This window comes from Amblyomma mixtum, unplaced genomic scaffold (genome assembly GCF_055824585.1).
Source record: "Amblyomma mixtum isolate Tamu unplaced genomic scaffold, ASM5582458v1 scaffold_99, whole genome shotgun sequence".
In the NCBI taxonomy this organism is placed as follows: domain Eukaryota; kingdom Metazoa; phylum Arthropoda; class Arachnida; order Ixodida; family Ixodidae; genus Amblyomma; species Amblyomma mixtum.
Genome location: NW_028317796.1, coordinates 1 through 12,500, shown reverse-complemented (window position 1 = coordinate 12,500; position 12,500 = coordinate 1). Strand labels below are relative to the sequence as shown.

Here is a 12,500-nt window from a genome sequence, read left to right as displayed (position 1 = left end):
GGACTTTGCCGTTCCGGCGCGTCTGCCCCGGTAGACGGGGTCGCTTTATTCGGACTTTGCCGTTCGGGCGCGTCTGCCCCGGTAGACGGGGTCGCTTTATTCGGACTTTGCCGTTCGGGCGCGTCTGCCCCGGTAGACGGGGTCGCCTCTTTCGGACTTTGCCGTTCGGGCGCGTCTGCCCCGGTAGACGGGGTCGCCTCTTTCGGACTTTGCCGTTCGGGCGCGTCTGGCCCGGTAGACGGGGTCGCTTTATTCGGACTTTGCCGTTCGGGCGCGTCTGCCCCGGTAGACGGGGTTGCCTCTTTCGGACTTTGCCGTTCCGGCGCGTCTGCCCCGGTAGACGGGGTCGCTTTATTCGGACTTTGCCGTTCGGGCGCGTCTGCCCCGGTAGACGGGGTCGCTTTATTCGGACTTTGCCGTTCGGGCGCGTCTGGCCCGGTAGACGGGGTCGCTTTATTCGGACTTTGCCGTTCGGGCGCGTCTGCCCCGGTAGACGGGGTTGCCTCTTTCGGACTTTGCCGTTCCGGCGCGTCTGCCCCGGTAGACGGGGTCGCTTTATTCGGACTTTGCCGTTCGGGCGCGTCTGCCCCGGTAGACGGGGTCGCTTTATTCGGACTTTGCCGTTCGGGCGCGTCTGCCCCGGTAGACGGGGTCGCTTTATTCGGACTTTGCCGTTCGGGCGCGTCTGCCCCGGTAGACGGGGTCGCCTCTTTCGGACTTTGCCGTTCGGGCGCGTCTGCCCCGCTAGACGGGGTCGCCTCTTTCGGACTTTGCCGTTCGGGCGCGTCTGCCCCGGTAGACGGGGTCGCTTTATTCGGACTTTGCCGTTCGGGCGCGTTCGCCCCGGCCGACGCGGGACGAAAGTCGTTTGCGACTTTGCCTTCCCTGTGTAGGGCGTTCAAAGGCGAATCTTTTGTTACCAATCTCGTCACTTTGCTGCCAGTCTGGGCCGAGATACGTGCGATTGAACGGTATCGCCTAGGCAGACGCGGTACGGGGTTTTCGAATTTTTAAAGGTCCTTTTCTTTGGCGGAGCACGACGAATTTTACAGCGCCGCGTCGGCCGCGCTGCGGCGCATCTTTTTCGATCATCACATTGCGGTCGGAGCAGCGGGCGATTAACCGCTCGCGACAGGGAGACTTTGACCATTTCAAACTTTTCACGGCCGGCCCCTATGTCTCAAGCCTACGAATTTGAAGTCAGTGTGCAGGCGAATCTTTTGCCACCGGTCCCGTCGTTTTCCTGCCATTCTCGCTCGAGATAGGGGCGATTCAACAGTCTCGCCTAGGCAGACGCGGTCCCGCCTAGGCAGACGCGGTTCCCTCCCCGGCGAACGCGGTAAATGGTCTTCGAGTTTTTAGAGGCACTTTTACCTGGCGGAACGCGACGAAATTTACGCCACGCGTCGGCCGCGCCGGCGCGCATCTTGTGCAGTCATCCCCGACCCGCTGCTTCCAATGTAGCCGGAGCAGCGGGTGATTGACCAGTCTCGCAAGGGGCCGCCTTTTCGAATTCTCGCGGCCGTCGCCTTGAGCGCAGCCGCTCAGTTTTTAGTTGCGCGCGTTGGGCTGAGAAGGGCGAACATTTTGAGACCTCTCCCGTCCCTTTCGCGCAACGCAAGGCAGAGTTACGCTCGTTTGAAGCTCGCCTAGGCAGACGCGGTCCCGCCTAGGCAGACGCGGTTGCCTCCCCGGCGGACGCGGTGAACGGTCTTCGAACTTTTAAGGGCACTTTTAACTGGCGGAACGCGACGAAATTTACGCCACGTGTCGGCCGCACCGCGACGCATCTTGTGCAGTCATCGCCGACTCGCTGCTTCCAATGCAGCCGGAGCAGCGGGCGATTGACCAGGCTCGCAAGGGGCCGCCTTTTGTAATCTTCGCGGCCGTTCCCGTGGGCGAATCCGCTCCATTTTTAGATCCGCGTGTGGGGCTGAGAAAGGCGAACATTTTGAGACCTTTCTCGTCCCTTTCGCGCAACGCGAGTGAGAGTTACGCTCGTTTGAAGCTCGCCTAGGCAGACGCGGTCCCGCCTAGGCAGACGCGGTAAATGGTCTTCGAATTTTTAAAGGCACTTTGAACTGGCGGAGCGCGACGAAATTTACGCCACGGTTCGGCCGCGCCGGCGCGCATCTTGTGCAGTTATCGCGGACTCGCTGCTTGCACTGTAGCCGGAGCAGCAGGTGATTGACCAGGCTCGCAAGGGGCCGCCTTTTCTAGTCTTCGCGGCGGTTCCCGTGGGCGCAGCCGCTCAATTTCTAGTTCCGCGCGTTGGGCTGAGAGAGGCGAACATTTTGAGACCTTTCCCGTCCCTTTCGCGCAACGCAAGTGAGAGTTACGCTCGTTTGAAGCTCGCCTAGGCAGACGCGGTCCCGCCTAGGCAGACGCGGTTGCCTCCCCGGCGGACGCGGTAAACGGTCTTCGAGTTTTTAAAGGCACTTTGAACTGGCGGAGCGCGACCAAATTTACGCCACGGTTCGGCCGCGCAGGCGCGCATCTTGTGCAGTTATCGCGGACTCGCTGCTTGCACTGTAGCCGGAGCAGCAGGTGATTGACCAGGCTCGCAAGGGGCCGCCTTTTCTAATCTTCGCGGCGGTTCCCGTGGGCGCAGCCGCTCAATTTTTAGTTCCGCGTGTGGGGCTGAGAAAGGCGAACATTTTGAGACCTTTCCCGTCCCTTTCGCGCAACGCAAGTGAGAGTTACGCTCGTTTGAAGCTCGCCTAGGCAGACGCGGTCCCGCCTAGGCAGACGCGGTAAATGGTCTTCGAATTTTTAAAGGCACTTTGAACTGGCGGAACGCGACGAAATTTACGCCACGGTTCGGCCGCGCAGGCGCGCATCTTGTGCAGTTATCGCGGACTCGCTGCTTGCACTGTAGCCGGAGCAGCAGGTGATTGACCAGGCTCGCAAGGGGCCGCCTTTTCTAATCTTCGCGGCCGTTCCCGTGGGCGAATCCGCTCCATTTTTAGATCCGCGTGTGGGGCCGAGAAAGGCGAACATTTTGAGACCTTTCCCGTCCCTTTCGCGCAACGCAAGTGAGAGTTACGCTCGTTTGAAGCTCGCCTAGGCAGACGCGGTCCCGCCTAGGCAGACGCGGTAAATGGTCTTCGAATTTTTAAAGGCACTTTGAACTGGCGGAGCGCGACGAAATTTACGCCACGGTTCGGCCGCGCCGGCGCGCATCTTGTGCAGTTATCGCGGACTCGCTGCTTGCACTGTAGCCGGAGCAGCACGTGATTGACCAGGCTCGCAAGGGGCCGCCTTTTCTAATCTTCGCGGCCGTTCCCGTGGGCGAATCCGCTCCATTTTTAGATCCGCGTGTGGGGCCGAGAAAGGCGAACATTTTGAGACCTTTCCCGTCCCTTTCGCGCAACGCAAGTGAGAGTTACGCTCGTTTGAAGCTCGCCTAGGCAGACGCGGTCCCGCCTAGGCAGACGCGGTAAATGGTCTTCGAATTTTTAAAGGCACTTTGAACTGGCGGAGCGCGACGAAATTTACGCCACGGTTCGGCCGCGCCGGCGCGCATCTTGTGCAGTTATCGCGGACTCGCTGCTTGCACTGTAGCCGGAGCAGCACGTGATTGACCAGGCTCGCAAGGGGCCGCCTTTTCTAATCTTCGCGGCCGTTCCCGTGGGCGAATCCGCTCCATTTTTAGATCCGCGTGTGGGGCCGAGAAAGGCGAACATTTTGAGACCTTTCCCGTCCCTTTCGCGCAACGCAAGTGAGAGTTACGCTCGTTTGAAGCTCGCCTAGGCAGACGCGGTCCCGCCTAGGCAGACGCGGTTGCCTCCCCGGCGGACGCGGTAAATGGTCTTCGAATTTTTAAAGGCACTTTGAACTGGCGGAGCGCGACGAAATTTACGCCACGGTTCGGCCGCGCCGGCGCGCATCTTGTGCAGTTATCGCGGACTCGCTGCTTGCACTGTAGCCGGAGCAGCAGGTGATTGACCAGGCTCGCAAGGGGCCGCCTTTTCTAATCTTCGCGGCCGTTCCCGTGGGCGAATCCGCTCCATTTTTAGATCCGCGTGTGGGGCTGAGAAAGGCGAACATTTTGAGGCCTTTCCCGTCCCTTTCGCGCAACGCAAGTGAGAGTTACGCTCGTTTGAAGCTCGCCTAGGCAGACGCGGTCCCGCCTAGGCAGACGCGGTTGCCTCCCCGGCGGACGCGGTAAATGGTCTTCGAGTTTTTAAAGGCACTTTGAACTGGCGGAGCGCGACCAAATTTACGCCACGGTTCGGCCGCGCCGGCGCGCATCTTGTGCTGTCATCGCGGACTCGCTGCTTGCACTGTAGCCGGAGCAGCGGGTGATTGACCAGGCTCGCAAGGGGCCGCCTTTTCTAATCTTCGCGGCCGCTGCCGTGGGCGAATCCGCTCCATTTTTAGTTCCGCGCGTTGGGCTGAGAAAGGCGAACATTTTGAGACCTTTCTCGTCCCTTTCGCGCAACGCAAGTGAGAGTTACGCTCGTTTGAAGCTCGCCTAGGCAGACGCGGTCCCGCCTAGGCAGACGCGGTTGCCTCCCCGGCGGACGCGGTAAACGGTCTTCGAATTTTTAAAGGCACTTTGAACTGGCGGAGCGCGACGAAATTTACGCCACGGTTCGGCCGCGCCGGCGCGCATCTTGTGCAGTCATCGCCGACTCGCTGCTTCCACTGCAGCCGGAGCAGCGGGCGATTGACCAGGCTCGCAAGGGGCCGCCTTTTCTAATCTTCGCGGCTGTTCCCGTGGGCGCAGCCGCTCAATTTTTAGTTCCGCGTGTTGGGCTGAGAGAGGCGAATATTTTGAGACCTTTCCCGTCCCTTTCGCGCAACGCAAGTGAGAGTTACGCTCGTTTGAAGCTCGCCTAGGCAGACGCGGTCCCGCCTAGGCAGACGCGGTTGCCTCCCCGGCGGACGCGGTAAACGGTCTTCGAGTTTTTAAAGGCACTTTGAACTGGCGGAGCGCGACCAAATTTACGCCACGGTTCGGCCGCGCCGGCGCGCATCTTGTGCAGTCATCGCCGACCCGCTGCTTGCACTGTAGCCGGAGCAGCGGGCGATTGAGCAGTCTCGCAAGGGGCCGCCTTTTCTAATCTTCGCGGCCGTTCCCGTGGGCGAATCCGCTCCATTTTTAGATCCGCGTGTGGGGCTGAGAAAGGCGAACATTTTGAGACCTTTCCCGTCCCTTTCGCCCAACGCAAGTGAGAGTTACGCTCGTTTGAAGCTCGCCTAGGCAGACGCGGTTGCCTCCCCGGCGGACGCGGTAAATGGTCTTCGAGTTTTTAAAGGCACTTTGAACTGGCGGAGCGCGACCAAATTTACGCCACGGTTCGGCCGCGCCGGCGCGCATCTTGTGCTGTCATCGCGGACTCGCTGCTTGCACTGTAGCCGGAGCAGCGGGCGATTGACCAGTATCGCAAGGGGCCGCCTTTTCTAATCTTCGCGGCCGTTCCCGTGGGCGAATCCGCTCCATTTTTAGTTCCGCGCGTTGGGCTGAGAAAGGCGAACATTTTGAGACCTTTCCCGTCCGTTTCGCGCAACGCAAGTGAGAGTTACGCTCGTTTGAAGCTCGCCTAGGCAGACGCGGTCCCGCCTAGGCAGACGCGGTTGCCTCCCCGGCGGACGCGGTAAACGGTCTTCGAATTTTTAAAGGCACTTTGAACTGGCGGAGCGCGACGAAATTTACGCCACGGTTCGGCCGCGCCGGCGCGCATCTTGTGCAGTCATCGCCGACCCGCTGCGTCCACTGCAGCCGGAGCAGCGGGCGATTGACCAGTATCGCAAGGGGCCGCCTTTTCGAATTCTCGCGGCCGTTGCCTTGAGCGCAGCCGCTCAATTTCTAGTTGCGCGCGTTGGGCTGAGAAAGGCGAACATTTTGAGACCTTTCCCGTCCGTTTCGCGCAACGCAAGTGAGAGTTGCGCTCGTTTGAAGCTCGCCTAGGCAGACGCGGTCCCGCCTAGGCAGACGCGGTAAATTGTCTTCGAATTTTTAAAGGCACTTTGAACTGGCGGAGCGCGACGAAATTTACGCCACGGTTCGGCCGCGCCGGCGCGCATCTTGTGCAGTTATCGCGGACTCGCTGCTTGCACTGTAGCCGGAGCAGCAGGTGATTGACCAGGCTCGCAAGGGGCCGCCTTTTCTAATCTTCGCGGCCGTTCCCGTGGACGAATCCGCTCCATTTTTAGATCCGCGTGTGGGGCTGAGAAAGGCGAGCATTTTGAGACCTTTCTCGTCCCTTTCGCGCAACGCAAGTGAGAGTTACGCTCGTTTGAAGCTCGCCTAGGCAGACGCGGTCCCGCCTAGGCAGACGCGGTTGCCTCCCCGGCGGACGCGGTAAACGGTTTTCGAATATTTAAAGGCACTTTCACCTGGCGGAACGAGACGAAATTTACGCCACGTGTCGGCCGCGCTGCCGCCCATCTTGTGCAGTCCTCCTCGACCCGCTGCTTCCACTGTAGCCGGAGCAGCGGGTGATTGACCAGGTTCGCAAGGGGCCGCCTTTTCGAATGTTCACGGCCGTTCCCGTGGGCGCAGCCGCTCAATTTTTAGTTCCGCGTGTGGGGCTGAGAAAGGCGAATATTTTGAGACCTTTCCCGTCCCTTTCGCGCAACGGAAGGCAGAGTTACGTTCGTTTGAAGCCCGCTCCGGTAGACGCGCTTATGACCCGCGGGGGTCTGGGTACTTATCGCTGCATATATAAGGGGGCATACCGCCTAGGCAGACGCGAAACAGTAAAGCGTCCGCTTTGTCAGCAAAGTCCGAAACGGACCTCTCGACGCCCGGGAGGTGAATTCGGGCTTTAGGCGGCCTCGGCAGATGTGATTTTCATGAGTTTGTGCATTATTTATGCGAGTTTTGCGGCGAACGCGCCTCGAGTACGGCGGCTCGCCCGACGGCTATGTCCACGAGTACGGCTCGTGCGGGGCGCCGCGGAAGCGCGGTTGTGCGATGCCGCAGCAAAGCGCGCACGATTTGAGTGGCTTTTGCGGCGAACGCTCCTCGAGTACGGCGGTTCGCCCGATGACAATGTCCACGAGTACGGCTCGTGCGGGGCGCCGCGGAAGTGCTTTTTTGCGATGCCGCAGCAAAGCGCGCTCGATTTGAGGGGCTCTTGCCGCCAACGCGCCTCGAGTACGGCGGTTGGCCCGATGACAATGTCCACGAGTACGGCTCGTGCGGGGCGCCGGGGAAGCGCTTTTGTGCGATGCCGCAGGAAAGCGCGCACGTTTTGAGCGGCTCTTGCGGCGAACGCGCCTCGAGTACGGCGGTTCGCCCGACGGCTATGTCCACGAGTACGGCTCGTGCGGGGCGCCGGGGCAGCGCTTTCGTGCGATGCCGCAGGAAAGCGTGCACGATTTGAGCGGCTCTTGCGGCGAACGCGCCTCGAGTACGGCGGTTCGCCCGATGACCATGTCCACGAGTACGGCTCGTGCGGGGCGCCGGGGCAGCGCTTTCGTGCGATGCCGCAGGAAAGCGCGCACGATTTGAGCGGCTCTTGCGGCGAACGCGCCTCGAGTACGGCGGTTCGCCCGATGACCATGTCCACGAGTACGGCTCGTGCGGGGCGCCGGGGCAGCGCTTTCGTGCGATGCCGCAGGAAAGCGCGCACGATTTGAGCGGCTCTTGCGGCGAACGCGCCTCGAGTACGGCGCTTCGCCCGACGGCTATGTCCACGAGTACGGCTCGTGCGGGGCGCCGGGGATGCGCTTTTGTGCGATGCCGCAGCAAAGCGCGCACGATTTGTGGGGGTCTTGCCGCCAACGCGCCTCGAGTACGGCGGTTCGCCCGATGACAATGTCCACGAGTACGGCTCGTGCGGGGCGCCGGGGCAGCGCTTTCGTGCGATGCCGCAGGAAAGCGCGCACGATTTGAGCGGCTCTTGCGGCGAACGCGCCTCGAGTACGGCGGTTCGCCCGACGGCTATGTCCACGAGTACGGCTCGTGCGGGGCGCCGCGGAAGCGCGGCGTTGTGATGCCGCGGCAAAGCGCGCACGATTTGTGCGGCCCTTGCGGCGAAAGTGGCACGAGTACGGCGATTTACTCACCCACGGAGGTCTGGGTACTTATCGCTGCTATTATATGGGGGTCCCAGTGGAGCAGTCGGCGGCGCGCGCCCGCGTGTGCGCGCCGTGACCGGGTCTGATATGCGGCCTCGTGCCCAGCGTGTCCCCGTCCCTCGGACCCCACGGCATTCGTCTGCAGCCTCATCCGCGTCTGCGATAGGGGCTGGTTGTCGGACGACGCTGTTTCCACGTTTTACGAGGTGTGTTCCGTGCTACCCGGACTCGATTCCGTGCGAGCGCGCCGAAGACGCGGGCGTGTCCCGTCGTCTGGCGGCTTGGCCGTCTCGGCTACGCAGCAAGCGCCGTCCAGTTGCCTAATGCTGCGGCCCTAGAGGCCGATGTGCGCACTGGTGGGCGCGTTACAAATGCTTTGCCTAAAGGCACACGTGCTCTCTTGCCGCGTGGCGATTGCCGTACCTACGGGTCGGATGCCGCAGCGAGCTCGAACGATGCACGGGCAGCGCAAGCTGCCGCGAAAAAGATGCGTCGCGCGCTGGGGGTTTATGGCGGCCCTATCGGCGGCGACGAGGCACCCTTCTGGGGCGAAAAGGGAATGCCTATGCATCATACCTGGTTGATCCTGCCAGTAATCATATGCTTGTCTCAAAGATTAAGCCATGCATGTCTAAGTACATGCCGAAATAAGGCGAAACCGCGAATGGCTCATTAAATCAGTTATGGTTCCTTAGATCGTTTCTTTCTACTTGGACAACTGTGGCAATTCTAGAGCTAATACATGCATTGAGCCTGAAGGCCTTTGGCTGACGGGCGCTTTTATTAGACCAAGACCCATCGGGCTCTGCCCGTACTCTGTGGTGACTCTGGATAACTTTGTGCTGATCGCATGGCCATGAGCCGGCGACGTTTCTTTCAAGTGTCTGCCTTATCAACTTTCGATGGTAGGTTACTTGCCTACCATGGTTGTTACGGGTAACGGAGAATCAGGGTTCGATTCCGGAGAGGGAGCCTGAGAAACGGCTACCACATCCAAGGAAGGCAGCAGGCGCGCAAATTACCCACTCCCGGCACGGGGAGGTAGTGACGAAAAATAACAATACGGGACTCTTTTGAGGCCCCGTAATTGAAATGAGTACACTCTAAATCCTTTAACGAGGATCAATTGGAGGGCAAGTCTGGTGCCAGCAGCCGCGGTAATTCCAGCTCCAATAGCGTATACTAAAGCTGCTGCGGTTAAAAAGCTCGTAGTTGGATCTCAGTTCCAGACGAGTAGTGCATCTACCCGATGCGACGGCTCGGACTGAACATCATGCCGGTCCTCTCTTGGTGCCCTTCATTGGTGCGTCTCGAGGTGGCCTGCGCTTTTACTTTGAAAAAATTAGAGTGCTCAACGCAGGCGAGTCGCCTGAATAAACTTGCATGGAATAATAGAACAAGACCCCGTTTCTGTTCTGTTGGTTTTTGGAATACGGGGTAATGATTAAGAGGGACAGACGGGGGCATTCGTATTGCGGCGCTAGAGGTGAAATTCTTGGACCGTCGCAAGACGAACTACTGCGAAAGCATTTGCCAAGAATGTTTTCTTTGATCAAGAACGAAAGTCAGAGGTTCGAAGGCGATCAGATACCGCCCTAGTTCTGACCATAAACGATGCCAACCAGCGATCCGCCTGAGTTACTCAAATGACTCGGCGGGCAGCTTCCGGGAAACCAAAGTATTTGGGTTCCGGGGGAAGTATGGTTGCAAAGCTGAAACTTAAAGGAATTGACGGAAGGGCACCACCAGGAGTGGAGCCTGCGGCTTAATTTGACTCAACACGGGAAAACTTACCCGGCCCGGACACTGGGAGGATTGACAGATTGAGAGCTCTTTCTTGATTCGGTGGATGGTGGTGCATGGCCGTTCTTAGTTGGTGGAGCGATTTGTCTGGTTAATTCCGATAACGAACGAGACTCTAGCCTATTAAATAGGTGCGGGGTTCCCAGCACCTTACAACCTTCTTAGAGGGACAAGCGGCTCCTAGCCGCACGAAACAGAGCAATAACAGGTCTGTGATGCCCTTAGATGTCCGGGGCCGCACGCGCGCTACACTGAAGGAAGCAGCGTGTCTTTATCCCTGTCTGAAAAGACTGGGTAACCCGTGGAACTTCTTTCGTGATTGGGATAGGGGCTTGCAATTGTTCCCCTTGAACGAGGAATTCCCAGTAAGCGCGAGTCATAAGCTCGCGTTGATTACGTCCCTGCCCTTTGTACACACCGCCCGTCGCTACTACCGATTGAATGATTTAGTGAGGTCTTCGGACCGATGTCCGGCGCGGCCTTTCGGTTGCGCCGGTCTGTTGGAAAGATGACCAAACTTGATCATTTAGAGGAAGTAAAAGTCGTAACAAGGTTTCCGTAGGTGAACCTGCGGAAGGATCATTACCGGATTGTGCTTGTCACACCCGGCGCCGCCCCCACTTATAAGCGGGGGAAGGCCTCAACCGCGGAGTTGCGAGATTCTGAAGCCGCTTCTCTGCACAAACTGTTGCGCCCAGCGGAGCTCCGTCACCAAGGGAAAGTCGGACGGGCTGTATCCGCAGGTTTGAACGGCGTAACGCACCACTCATGGTGGGCTTTCGGTTGTCGACAACCGTCGAAGAGGCGCAAACAGAGCCGGTAGGCAGGCCGAGGGAAAGGCCTGCCCGCTGCCAAGGGAACGGCGGCGGCTGCTGCGAAGTACGAAAGGAAACGCTGCTCGCTGGCTTTGTCGTGTTGCGACCACGAGTCGGTAGGCGGGCCGAGGGAAAGGCCTGCCCGCTGCCAAGGGAACGGCGGCGGCTGCTGCGAAGTACGAAAGGAAACGCTGCTCGCTGGCTTTGTCGTGTTGCGACCACGAGTCGGTAGGCGGGCCGAGGGAAAGGCCTGCCCGCTGCCAAGGGAACGGCGGCGGCTGCTGCGAAGTACGAAAGGAAACGCTGCTCGCTGGCTTTGTCGTGTTGCGACCACGAGTCGGTAGGCGGGCCGAGGGAAAGGCCTGCCCGCTGCCAAGGGAACGGCGGCGGCTGCTGCGAAGTACGAGAGGAACCGCGGCTCGCTGGCTTTGTCGTGTTGCGACCACCAGTCGGTAGGCGGGCCGAGGGAAAGGCCTGCCCGCTGCCAAGGGAACGGCGGCGGCTGCTGCGAAGTACGAGAGGAACCGCGGCTCGCTGGCTGGGAAACTGCGCTTCTGCGCGACGCGCACGCGGCGGGACGCGCGCGGCCCAGGGAACGGCCGCGCGCGAAAGGTCTCGCACTGCGGGCGCGGAGTCTGACGCCGCGCCGACGGCGCGAAAGGAGGCACCGGGACCGAAAAGGACGAGGGATTATAATCCCGCACTTTGAACGCATTCGCGGCAGCCGGGTTCTCTTGCTGCTTCGTCCTTCCCAGCCTTCGAGTAGTCTGTCGGTGCGCTACCGAAACGCCGTCCATGGCACTGTGGCCGGTGGGCTCCTATTGCGGGAGTAGACTGATGAACGTCCGCTTTGCGGCTTGTTCCAAGTACGCGCTGCGTAGCCACGGCTAGGCGGTGCCTGTCTCCTTGCGAAGCAATGATGTGGCGAAATGGTCGAGTAGGGAGCAGCACGATGGCGCACCCGGGGGCGACCGGACCGGGGGGCGTTGGGAAAACCCCCTCCCCTACAAAAGGGTGCAGCAGCGGTAGGCGGTGATGACTCGCCTTGAAAGATGTGAACAGCAGTTGAGTGTGAACAGCAACAAAAAAAACCGCTGCTGGAGTCCGGGGGTAGCGTCGCTGCAGATCGCAGAAAGGTGCGTGAGGACGGTGGCACAGAGCTCCAAGAATGTATATTTCTAGCAAACGCCGGTGCTTCGAGGTGTTCTGCGGTCAGGCCCGTGCGGGCGGAGCGGGCGTGCCCAAGAAGGCACAAGAAGACCCACCTCTGATGAAGACCGGAATTGGAGCGTCACGCGTCGGCTCAGCACTTCTGCCTTAGTGGTTGCCAAATGCCTCGTCATCCTATTAGTGACGCGCAAGCCATTATCGCACAAAAGCTTCGAGAGACTTTGCTCGCTTTGGCTTTGAGGCACGCGCAGCATGCCGAACGGACGGCTGCGAGGCGCGAAAGACGTCGGTCGAAACTGCGACTGGAGACCAGGGGAAAAGCCCGGTGCCTAAAACCCTGGTTGTACTGTACGGATTTGAACAAACCAAACGCACGACTCTAAGCGGTGGATCACTCGGTTCTCGGGTCGATGAAGAACGCAGCCAGCTGCGAGACTTGGTGTGAATTGCAGGACACACTGAGCACTGATTCTTCGAACGCACATTGCGCCCTTGGGTCTTCCCTTGGGTTCGTCTGTCTGAGGGTCGGATCATATATCAAGAGAGGCGCCGGCGCCCGGGGATGGCGCGGCCGGCGACTCGTTTTGACCGTGTCGGCAAAGAGGACGGCTCTGTACGGAACGCCGAAGATCCCTCGAAAGACTTTGCGAATGAGGAGGAGAGCGGGTCGAACCCTTC

The 12,500-nt window shown here is 60.0% G+C and overlaps 2 non-coding genes across 2 annotated transcripts; both read left to right on the top strand.

The window, feature by feature from the left end:
* The first annotated feature begins 8,607 nt into the window (after nt 1-8,607).
* LOC149324323 (small subunit ribosomal RNA) lies at nt 8,608-10,422 on the top strand. The gene has a single exon (XR_016286877.1). It is a non-coding gene; the product is annotated as a small subunit ribosomal RNA (ribosomal RNA).
* Nucleotides 10,423-12,197: 1,775 nt separating this feature from the next.
* Nucleotides 12,198-12,350, top strand: LOC149324322 (5.8S ribosomal RNA). Its single transcript, XR_016286867.1, has one exon. It is a non-coding gene; the product is annotated as a 5.8S ribosomal RNA (ribosomal RNA).
* Nucleotides 12,351-12,500: the final 150 nt, after the last annotated feature.